Source organism: Monopterus albus, unplaced genomic scaffold, assembly GCF_001952655.1.
Source record: "Monopterus albus unplaced genomic scaffold, M_albus_1.0 scaffold59.1, whole genome shotgun sequence".
Taxonomy (NCBI): Eukaryota; Metazoa; Chordata; class Actinopteri; order Synbranchiformes; family Synbranchidae; genus Monopterus; species Monopterus albus.
Window position 1 is genome coordinate 2,192,674 of NW_018127939.1, and position 12,420 is coordinate 2,205,093.

A 12,420-nucleotide genomic window follows, 5' to 3' on the forward strand; every position below is an offset into this window, starting at 1 on the left:
AGCTGGGATGCCACCTGCCAGCTGCTTGCCTTGGAGGAATGTTTGCACTATGCTCTTCATCTGTCTGATGCACCAATCAGCAATCTGCCTGACCACTGGGAATTTCAGGGGGCTTTTCTCCTGTAGCTTCATAACCACCTTAACCAGGCCCTGCAAACATTCTTGCCTGAAGGTGAGCACAGAAAGCTCACCAACCTTGCATCCTGGTTTGCTCTGAAGGTCCTAACAAATGAGGAACATTAATGAATGTTCACTGCAAATGCTTTGGAAAATAATCCGTTTTACTTTTTTTTATCCCTATTTCTTTTTATTCTTCTTCTTATTATTATTACTATTGGTAGTAGTAGCAGCCTAAGCATAGTAGTATCAGTAGTAGTACTACTATAAAACTTAATTTTACAACATACATCCTGATACATTGTGCATGCAACCCAAAACACATGTGCATCTCTGGGGAAAAAAAACAAATAGTAAATCAAAATTACTTTGATGGCAGATTCAGCACCCAGGCCTGTGTCTACACTCATAGGGGAGACCAAGTTCTTTTCATACTTTAGTTCTGTTTTGATCAGCTGCAGCCATCCATGCCAACTGATAGTAGTTCCCTCATATTCAGTTGTGTAACACATTCCTGTGAATCAACAACGGAGAAAGTCTGTTAAAAATAATCATTCAGATACAGTAAAATAGATCTCATCATTCACAAAGCTTGGCACTTGGGGCTAAGGAGAAGCATTACTGCATACACATTTGATTTCAAGCATTAGTTGGTATTTTAGCAATGAAATTATTTTGTGTTTTTTCCAACAGCAAAACTTGAGCCAAATATTACATTTCTATAAGGTTATTGAACTTGACAAAACACTAAAAACGTTTTTTTCCTTGTACTTTGGAGCTATACCCCACAGATTAATAAAAGCAGATAGGCCTACAGCTTTCATTCAAGTGACTGCAGGCCTTTGGCCAATTTAATCCTTTTGTGTAGCTAACAATAAGTTTGCCAAACATTGTCCTATAATAAATAAAATCTTTATGAATAAATCATTCTTGAAAGTAAATAATTCCTGAGTGACCACAGGTAGGCCTATATAGCAAAAACAAGAATATTAACTTACCTTGATGTGATGCAACAAATCATCGGTCCTTCCATGTCCCAAAAACTGAGATCCAAAGTATCTGGACTGGACACGGCCATCCTCCCAGTATCGAATATGGATGTCAAGCTGTTTTTTCTTTGACGCCTGATTGAGGCTCTCATCAAACATCAACACAAATGGCCCAGCCTTGTTGATGCCATCGACAAGCTGTTTTTTGAAGAACGATGCTAATCCAAATCTGATTATGTACCCGGTTTTGTCTTTACCACACGTGAATGACTTGGCGATGTCAGAGTCGGGAAACATTTCTTTAAACAGCTCCGCAATTCCTTCGTTGGAGTTCAATGAGTGGTGTTTAACTGCAGTGTTTAGACACCACAGAGCCTCCGCACGCAGTGTTGGTGTGGCGCCCATAGTCACCCGGAGGTCAGACGTAGCTGTCTGGACGTTGAAGATACGCCCAAACTAGTCAACAACGTAAGCTAGCCAGTTGGCTATCCAGTTGAGCTGAGCATGCAAAGTGTTTGAGATGTCGAACGACCACTGAATATGACGTCGGCATCAAACACAAAGTTGAGACTAGACGAGGATCTTTGATTATGTGCCCCGATATGCTAAAGCCCACATTTAAACGAACTAGCGCAAACTTTAGCAGATAAAATTTCAATCAGAATAGGACACCATAGTCTGAAAAAATAATACCTATTTTAAAAAAATAATACCTCTAAACCAAATTAAACACGCGATTTTGATGAATCACTTTTTAATACTTTTTAAAACCCCGTGGACACCCTGCATAACTCTGGGCCACCACTGGAATCCTTGTGTAAGTGCTGTGAATCTACAGCTGTTGTCCTCTGCAAAGCAGCAAGCTGCATACCATTCAAGGAGACTTTTCAAGCTTACAGTGGGGTGAAGATTTGATACTCACAAATTAGATTTTCAGATGTGGACTTCTAACAGGATGAGGGACAAAATGGACTCTGCTTCGCTGTAATCCTTCATGCTGAAGGCAATAAGAATGTGGACGGGTAATGACACGGACAGGAAGCGGTTACATCTGTGTGGCTCAGAGAAAAGAGAACCTGTGAGTAATACACTGATCTCCTTCAGTGTTTTGGCCAGACCTCACCCACTTTTATCGTTGATCTCTAGAACATAGCCAGCTGCTGTGTCTGCTGCCCTAAGCAGACAAGTGTAGGAGTCCGGTTCAGGCAAAAGCCTTCAGCTTCTTTTCATTTTAAGCCCAGCCCCTTCACTGGACTTTATTAAACTACTCTGGACATACAGTACCTGCACCAACTTTTTTCTGTTTTTCCAAGTGAAAAACGACACCTTGCCTTGCATCTGGCCTGCCTTTGTGCTTTTGTTTGGGGATATTAGTGATGGAAGAGATAATAGGGCTAAAGCTCATTTGTCAAGGCAGCCAGTCAGCTTCATTCTCAGAGAAGCTAACCTGAGACAACAGACTTGGTTGGGCAAGCCTACAGCTCTTACAGTTGGGATGTTTGTTTGGGGTAACAATAATATGAAAATTGTGCGGTCGGACAGCTGAAGAGATGAATATCAATAACAAGGGTGCTGCATGACAAACACCTGGACCGGAAGCGCGCAAGCTTTAATCTATATGAATATTTACTTTTCCCAACTGTAAGCAAATGGAAACTGAAGCATGCTGGCTGGGACTTGAATGAAACTGTGAAAGCTGAACTTAAAGAATGGCAGAGCAGCTATGTGGCCTGCGGTGATAAGCCTTTGATGGGGGGTGTTTCTAAGACACTAGATATATTCTCTCCTCGTAGGCCAAGAAGGTGGAAGGGAGAGAAAAGAAACAGACAGAGCATATAAATGAATAGTTGCACAATGCTGCTCCTCACCCACACACCTGCATGCACTCTCAACACACACACCCAGGTGGAGGGGCTCCTGTGTAGAGCTACACTGCAGGTATGCACACCAGACTGCTGAGACATTTGGAGAGGGGGAGATGAAGCTTCAGTCTGACAGCTCTGTTGCCTATAGGTTCACTGTCACTGCCCTGTGTATCTTCTGACCTCTGCTCTCAGCCGGTCTCCCTCCACAGCACACTGGACAGTTCAGTCTCAGATTTTGTCAGCGGCCTCTGACAGCACCCCCAGCTGCTGAGGTCTACCCTTTCAATGCTGCTACTTATTTATGTCTTTCATTGTCTCTACTGTATGTTAGTTAGTTTGTTTTCTGGTGACTCTACTAATAGTACATTTACAAGACCTCCAGCGAAATTCATTAATATAGAGGTGCATAAAATGTACTGTGTAGAAACCAGTGGTTCTTTTTACCATTGCGCTGTCTGTTTCTTGTTTGTTTTTAACTGAGCATCTAGTCATCTATAAAATTTCAGAATACATAAAGTGTCATTTAACACAAGGTGGTTTGAAGCTCTGCCTATGACTGACCACAGAGTCAACCTGTCTGTCTACCTGCCTCTATTGTCCGTCCATCTGCTGATGGCAGAGCTGGCTATAGCCGCGTTGCATACCATCTGTTTGTCTCCCTGTCCAGCTGTCTATTTACTTAATGTGTTTATACATCTGTCTTCCTTCACACTATGCACACCCCTATTTAAGGCTACATATAAGGCCTTTCCTTTTGTCTGTCTTCCCACACAGAAACGTGCAGACACCAGGGCTGGGCAGGGATTCCATGGCCTGGAGCCAGCTGAAGCCATTGCCAGCTTGAGTTGACAACGTGCTCCCACAGTCGGGACACTGTGGCACCGTTGCACAAGAGGAAAGTATAGGCGGGAAGAGGAGATGCATGTACATACAGTAGCTCTGGTTGACATGTCATTGACATAGCTGGACCACCTAAACAATACACAACCACAAGAAAAGAGGAATACACTTGTTAGGTTACGCAAAAAGCACATGAGCAACATCTTAATTTGATGTGACAAATGCTCCTTTTTGTCCACATACACTGCAGAACAATTACTGGCTACAAGCATAGTCATACTTTTTACAGCATAGTGTAGTTATGTGAATTGAGTATGTGTCCATTCAACTTCCTTTGAACTTTAATTCACTGAAACCTGCATCCTATCATTAAAAGCCAAGGAGATCGCTTCACTTGCAAAGTTCAGGGTTTGGCAAAGACCTCAGCAGAAGGTCAATCTGATATTACAGAAAGCACAACACAAAGCAAGCAAACTATGAAGGATGCACTGCACGAGACTAAGTAGCTCCTGCTATTAATGCTGAGTGCTCACTTACATCCAGGTTCGAACAGCTCAGTGGCTCAGGAGCTTAGGGAGAAAGTCCTAGTCTCACAGGCCTCTGTTGCTACACACTCCATCTCCATAAACACCAGCCACTACATGTCCCTTCAGACTCTTTAGAAGGGTTGAGATCGTTAATGCAACTTTAATGGATGACTCTCCTAAATGGATTCTACAGATTAACCCAGCAGAGGTCAGGGAAACACATCTGGGGGCTATTTTACACTCCCCTTCACATGCTCAAATGTTTCATCTTTCAACAAAACAAATATAAGCAAAAAGTGGCCTGTGGATAGTTTAATCCACCTTTATGACTCCAAGTGGATGAAAAGATATTTGATATACATCAAAAATATGTTAATTATAGAAAAGTTCGTACACTGGGCTTTAAAAACACAAACTGCATTAGACAACAATAGTGCTGGATATCGAACTTTGATACTTTTATGCCATCGATCAAATAACTTCAATGCCAGCGAGTACTGGAAAAATGCTTTTCTACATTTTTACTTATTGATGTTAATGTTAACAGAACTTTAGGTTCTGGAAAATAGGTTTACTTTTTATGTTATGAAACTGCTTTGAATGGACAAAAAATGCAAAGGAATTGAAAAATAAAACTAACAATCTGGACCAAAATGTGTAAAAAACATTTTGTTAAAATTTATTTCATAAAACTGGTATTGAAAATAGTATCATTTAGGAACCAGTATCAAAGTCAATGTATCAGTATTGAAAATTCTGTAGTGATACCCAGACCTAGACAGCAATAATATAATGAGCAAGCTCCTAGTGTGGTTTGTGCCTTACTCACCATTTGTCCTGTGTTATCACTGTGTATGAGTGGGCTCATCTCTATATTCATTTCCCTTTCTGGTTGTCTGTAGATGATGGCTTCCTACAGTCACCTGACTGCAGGTAATGAATATACCACTGCACTGATCAGTGGCACTAATTAGCAAAAATCCAAGTTAATATAAATCAAAAGTTAATAGGATGACTAAGACTATACAGGCAGACATTTTAGTGAGGCCGCACTCATTCATCCAATATATTTTCTCAACTCTGACAGCCTGGGGGAAAGCAAACAAAATCATCACTTGCACCATGTAGATACACTCCAATTTGGCACAACCCAGATTTTCAACTACATAATAACCCTATCTATTTCCCAACACGGCAACATCAAGGACTCACTTACATCACCTATTTGAAAATAACCAATTCCTATCATTTAATACACTGAGCTAGAAGTACGGAGCTCAGAGAGAACAGTTCCTATACCTCCAGTATAATCAAATAAAATCCACAATTACGTCAAAGATTAGTGTAACCAATAACCCACAGCAACTTTATTTCCACTGCTGTAAACTGAATCAGGACACACAGAGGACAGTTCCTCACAACAAACAGTTTAACATGGTGAGCATAAGCCCACAACAATTAATGAGAAGAGAAAGAAAAGTAAAACACTGTCAAACGCAAAGTGTGCATAACAGGAAGGGAAGAGATTTGTCTCCACTGATATGTTTAATTCCTTCTCATTTCTCTCTGTAAATGGGTCAGGGATTGATGACACCAGCACAGAAAGATCAACGGCCAACTTCAAATTGTTTAGCAGAGTATATGAGGGCCAACATCAGAAGGCTGTGAATTCAGAGAAAGGCTCCACATGGGAACCATCAGCCATTCCTTCATGATGTGTACTGTACCTAAAAAGCAAAGAAAACACCATCCTCTGCTCATATGTTTTCTCTCTCATTACTGACCACCCCTCGCTGCGCCTCTCGCCCCTGTCCTGCCACAAAAACCAGCACCTCGCAGGATGTGTGGTTTCTGGGCATTCAATAGGGTTTAGCCAGCAGAAGAGCTGGAGGGACTGAAGAGGAACAACCTGACTATTCAAGACCAGGCCTGTAATTCCAGAGGCAAGGAAATGTGCTGCAAGCCCACTGGGGAGAGAGGGGGTGCAGGAGAAACAGAGAGGAGGGGCAGAAATGGTAAGAGGCAGGTTATTAGTTGAAAATGTGTCGGAGAGGAGGGCTGAGGACTGAGGGCTCCATCAAGCTCTCAGACAAATAGGAAATGGGCCCGTCGTTTTCTTTATTTCTCACAAAAAACCCTGAGAGAAAGGTGACTTCCTCTGTATTTATTTTAAATAAACTGACTACAATAAAGTACAGTTGTTTCATGACAGAGAAAAGCCACATTTGAAGGTACTTTGCTTGTTTTTAGACTCTGCACCAAAAATAAAGGCAAGCCAATGAGACTAAAACATTGGCACAGAAGAGTTTTCAATGGAAAGAAAAGTTTCTTTTGTGGGAAAGAGCTCAAAAGAAAGTTAGCAGAGCTGCACAAGCCAATGTTCACACCACGACAAACAATGGAGTATTTTCTTGACTGTTCACAAAAGCTTCCATCTGTTGCTCTCTTTCACCTCATCTGCCTGGGAACTGCTACATATGTGGGTTTTTTGTCCTTCTCCTCACTTTGACTGGTTTTTGAAAAGATATCCCCAAATTAAATTTAAGATATAATTTTCCCACAAAGAGTGTCTGAGAAAAAGACTAAGATGGATGCCACGAAGATGACTTTCAAATGTGTAATCAGTTCCAGTGTCCTATTCACATCTTCCCGAAGCAAGTTTTAAAGAGAGTTTCAAGACCTAGTTTCAAGGTCAAACAAGATTGATAACGTCTTATCTGCAAAGGAGCAGCTGGCTGAGAAAAAGCACAGCTGAGAGTTTGTACTATGTGCACACACACGTCCATTCACTCTTCTCTAAAAATACTTATACAAACCCCACTGTGTCTACAGACAGGCAGCATTACTGCTAGGGCGATGCCTTTAAATTACACTCTGAGAAGCAAGTAGTGTATTTGTGTGCTCGCCTTCTGAGTGTTAATAGAATGTATTAATGGTGGGATGGGATGTTTGCGCTCTACCATTAGCAGCCAACAGAAATTTCTTCGACTATTTTGAACCTTTCCATATGTGGACACGCTGAAAACACTGAACGAAAAGCAGAAACTTCCCCCAAAAAACTTCTGAGAAAAAACACATCCCTTCCCACCTGGTGCTCAGAGTTGTGACAGCTGAAATAATCCATTCATGGAGACGCTTCAACCTCGTGTAAACATATTCACTTTGGGGAATGTGGAGTCTGAGCTCTGACAGGAGAGGTAGACTGAATGCTAAAATACAGTCTTCATTAAACTTGTGTGCATTTGCCAGAGATGCTGAGAATATTAACAGATGTGCCAAAATGTTGGGATGGCTGTGGCTCAGGAGGTAGAGCGGGTCGTCTCCTAACTGGAAGAAAGCGGGTCGATGTCGAGCAAGACACTGGTGATGTTACCGGTGCATGAATGTGTGAGTGCGAGTGGGTGAATGGCCAAAGTGAATGTGTGAGTGCGAGAGGGTGAATGGTCAAATAGTGTGAAAGCTCTTTGAGTGTGCTGCAATGCTATACAAGTTTAAGACCATTTACCAAATGTACTTCATTAAACCTTAATAGTGTCTTAAAGTTAGTCTGTCTGCTAATGTTCACAGTGCTGAATGAAACCCTTCAATCAGCTTCAGAAGAGTCATCACTCTGTTCACTAGATGTTCAATGTCATGGGTAATGACACCTGTTGAATATAATAAAAATGTCCAGGAGAAGCCTAACCTCTGTCTTGATGTGAAAACATTTTCTAACGTTGGCTCCCAGTGAGGTTCCTTTACTGGCTTCACCCACCTGTTATTTGGTTTAATGTCCCATAGGGAGAATAAAGCCAAGGTCGCTACAGTGAATTGAGTCTCTGTTTATATACCTCACTCTCTTGTGGCCAAGCTTAGCTATGATGTTGTACCTCGCTTTGAGTAAAAGGAAGAAATTACATTGACTGCATTTTGCCCTGTTTTAAGAAATCAGTTTGGTCTTTTTAAGTTTGCTCTGGGTTTAACTTGCACTGCTGTTTGATTATATAGTGATCAACTGACTTTTTCCACCTGCAGTGCAAGTCCTGTCAATCTGCCACAATCCATACAGGTAGGATAAAAACACCTTGACATCAGAAGACTGGCCCAACCCTGAGCTAGGGAACCTCAGAGTTGGCATATTACTACATGACGACAGCAACTAGGCTGCTGGGCTGCATGCAGTCTTTTGTAGCATTAAAACCACAATGGGGCCAAGAGGGGCTGGAGTAATGAGGCGCATGGATGGGTGATATAAAGCTGCGATTGAAGACTGAGGGTAGAGAATTGAGGGCAGGTGGAGGACAGCAGACAGGGGGCTTTGCTTAAGAGCTGAGGGTTTAAGCAAAGAGAAGAATCATTTCACATACACAACAGATCATGGATTTGTGCAGAGTGCTGTCTGATTGTATTATCATACATGCAAGTTTCAAACATCCCCAGAACTGAACAAAATTATTAAGTGGAGTGACATGTTTCTTGAATTGTAACTAACCAAACTGACAGCTCAAAGAAAACTTGAAAAGAAAAAGGGAACTGAATCCCTTCCTCTCAGTGTGATGTAACGACATCTGCCAATGATGCACTGCAAGGGCATAATAATGAGATAAGATAAGAAATAGCTCACTAGAGGGTAGGTGAGTTTGGTCCTTTAACCTGAGGCAAGGATACTGTTTGCTCCACAAGGAATCTTAATAAGAGGGGGAGAAGAAACTCACAGGATATTTATACTGTATCTAGTCTTCATGTCAGATCGAAGACTACACACGAGCAACAGAGTAAATTTCTCAGGAGAAACTCTCAGTTTGAAATTTTGACCTGACACTTGTTGTTCCCTGCAGGTGAACTGGGTGATCTCCTGACCTTTCCTCAGGCACCAGCACAAGGTTGACATTTTTAGTTTTTAGTGAAATTTCTTAGCACCTAATGCATAGATGGACAGACCACAAACTTTCTAAACTAATAACAGTTCTATCCACCTCAGCTGTTCTTTAATGTTCATTAGTAAATTAAAATGATGATGATAAATGTTACACCTGCCAAACAACATTCACATTGTCATTATGTGCATGGTGGCGTGCTGATGTTAGGTACAGCTTTGAGCTGAAAGTACAGCCTCAGACAGCTGCTAGCATGGGAATGGTGTTGTCTAATGTGGAGCTTTCCTTGGTTTCTATGTTCAGATAATTTCCAAAACAAGCCTATTTTGCAATTCTCCAGTCATGAGTAAATGACAAAATATCCAATATCACTGACAAGTAAAATAAAACGGGATTTATGCATACACACACTAGATCACACATCCTATATTTTGCTGCTTTTCTGTTATATGTCAGGTGCTTATTGTCCACTACAAGCATAATGTGACTTGGGCCTTTTCTCTGAGCCCAGCATTGCCTTAAAAAGACATACCTGTAGATCAAATCACATCCTATTCTTTCTCCTCACTCAGGTTTCAAACTGAATGCCCTCAGTGTGTCCCACACTGTAGCCTGAGGTCCAATCAGTCCCCTCGACAGAGTCCCAGTCATAGGCAGTGGGAAGTGATTTCCCAGAAGGCATCTGCTGTGACAGCTGAGCTGTGGAGAATGAGGAAGTCCACAATGACACCCCTCTACTACCCCCTTCCTCAAAGAGCACCAGAGGCCAAGACAGGGTGAACACACACACACACACACACACACACACACACACAATGAGGATTCACAAAGACCTCATTTCCAGATAATTACAGTGGAAGCAAATATGGAGGACAGGACAGAGGGTTACGTGCTGTTATCTTCTATGACCTACCCTCAGGGAGGCTTTAACTGCCAATCCTCTCCCACTTTTTTAAGCAACAAGCAACTGACTCGAACAGCAGGCTCTTAGTATGGCACTGAGAAGACACGTCTCCCACTAAACAAATGTCCGTTAGAATATCTCATTAAAAGCCTTTGTCACCTTTGTTGCATGAACACAAATTTGACAAGACTAAGCAGGTGAAATCAAATACCCGTTTTTCATGCAGGAGACAACGGCGCACAGATCCACTCAATGCTTTTGGATTACTACATGAGATATGAGCTGCGCACGGCCAGAGAATGTGATCGGGGCAGCTGCTCAAAGTGCGAGAATGAGGGACAATGAGGGAGGAAGAAGAAAAGAACAGACAGATCAGCTTTCACTGCTCTTTGTCTGTCTACACTATACCGAGCAAGACTGGGGCTTTCTCTTTTCTGGCTCCCACAGAGCCCGGAGGCACCCTTTTGTGGGTGTGTGTGTGTGCATGTGAGACCATGGTCCAGTCATGCATGTGCCACACATCCAGCCAGGTTGCCATGCATCACACCCCTCTGACATGCCATTAACCAGTACAAATCACAGGACACTGCGGGAGACGGTAGCTTCCTCCACACTGGCTGATTAAAAAGTGAGATATATGAGGCATGTCCACAGTGTCTGTGTCCGTGCTGGGTAGCAGGGTTAGCAAGTGTATGCAGACACACACAAACTGTGTTGACATTTTTCTAAACAATTTTATTCGTTCATTATAGTAGTGCTTCAGCAAATTCTGTCACCCTCCTCCAAGAGTGAGATAACGTGTCCTCTATACTGGTGTCGTCATGAACATCTGTGTCAGATAGGCTTTGCTCTACTTAAGGTTGTGAGAAAAAGGGCAGAGCAGGACAGTGCTTGTTCTATTTCCAGAGCTCTCTGATCTAAAAAAACTAGCTTTGCTTTGTAAGCTCATGCAGCTCCGATTAAACTATAATAAAACTGGCTGTCTGAAGTCTGTGGAGAATTCTTGCAGAGAGCAATATGCTCCACTTCATCCCAACCTACAAAAAAAATCTGCCAGAAAGAAAAATGACACGGCAAACTTTTTCCAAGAACTGAGAAGCAGCTACATGCAGTGCTACAGTGCTCTGCTGGTACAGTTCTTCACAGGATTTCCTCAAATAGACACTGTTAAAACAATTAGTACATAGAAATGTGATAACAGAAGCTTTAAATTACTTTGTTATTCTACCGTGGAAACACATCATTGTGGCCCAGGAAGTTACAACAGTAGATTTGCTGATTGTTTCACCACAGTTATAAACTCCAGCATCCATTCGCCACATTCATTCAAATACAAGTTGTGCCACAGTAAATATAAAGAATTTTAATGTGTTATAAGAACTATTTACCTAAACTTCATAAGGTGTGGTGAAAACACAAATACAAGTGTCAATACAGATCCTTGTTTAATCTCACAGTTTAGTTCCTGTGGCTTCATATTTCTTGGAACAATTTGCTTAAAAAAAGCTATAAGCTAATTTCCAGGAACAAGCAGCAGATACAGTGTAACTCAAAAAAAAAAGAAAAAAAGAAGTGAGCCTGAATGGCTAATGGACGTCTAAGATCTCAGCAGGACAGGCACACCCATCCAACAGAGCTGAGGTCAGAGGTTTTAGGTCAGAGAGTAGAGGTCGGTGGTTTGATGACCAGAGGAACAAGTTGTTCACAGAAAGCTGCCAGCAGCTGATCCATGAGAGGACAGAGACAAAGGAGGGGACGGATACGTTGCATGACAGCAACATTTTACTTATTAATCAGACTGTGTGTAAGCATACTAAAAATATTCAGGTTGTTGCACCTGGCTGTAAACCACAGGCAGCATTTCACCGATAGCATAATAGCCACATGCCATGAAGTCTTATGACAATAAAATAATGTTATTTATGGAAACAGTTGACCAGCATGGCACACACGTCAGGGGAGTTTTCATGAATTATAAAAGCTTCACAAATGCTTCAAATCATAAAAGGCAACTGCTGTCATGTTAGTTTGTTTTACTATGTTACATGGCCATGGGGAAACTCTCTATGAAGCTTGAGAAATGAGCACATGACTCAGAAGAGGACTGAGACTCTCCCCGTGCGTGACCACTGGCAGTGTGACACAGTGAACAGTGGAGGAACATGGCTGGGCAGTTCTTTATCTGTAAATGCCCCCCCCCAACCCCCAATTTCCAAGCACTCCACATATCCGCGGCTGGAACCACAGTTATGGCTCCAGTTTCCATCTCGGGGGGAGGGTGGAGGAGAGTTCAGTTCCGAGCTCTCAGGACCTGTCTGTGGC

General features: G+C 42.1%; 1 protein-coding gene and 1 long non-coding RNA gene across 2 annotated transcripts in view; both read right to left on the bottom strand.

Annotated features, from left to right (window-relative positions):
* Nucleotides 1-12,420, bottom strand: part of LOC109961804 (SLIT-ROBO Rho GTPase-activating protein 1-like) — a 35,397-nt gene that overhangs the window by 10,308 nt on the left and 12,669 nt on the right. The window lies entirely within an intron of this gene.
* LOC109961805 (uncharacterized) lies at nt 39-1,528 on the bottom strand. Its single transcript, XR_002275177.1, has 3 exons — nt 1,116-1,528; nt 486-631; nt 39-222 (listed from the first exon to the last, which is right to left on the bottom strand). It is a non-coding gene; the product is annotated as an uncharacterized LOC109961805 (long non-coding RNA).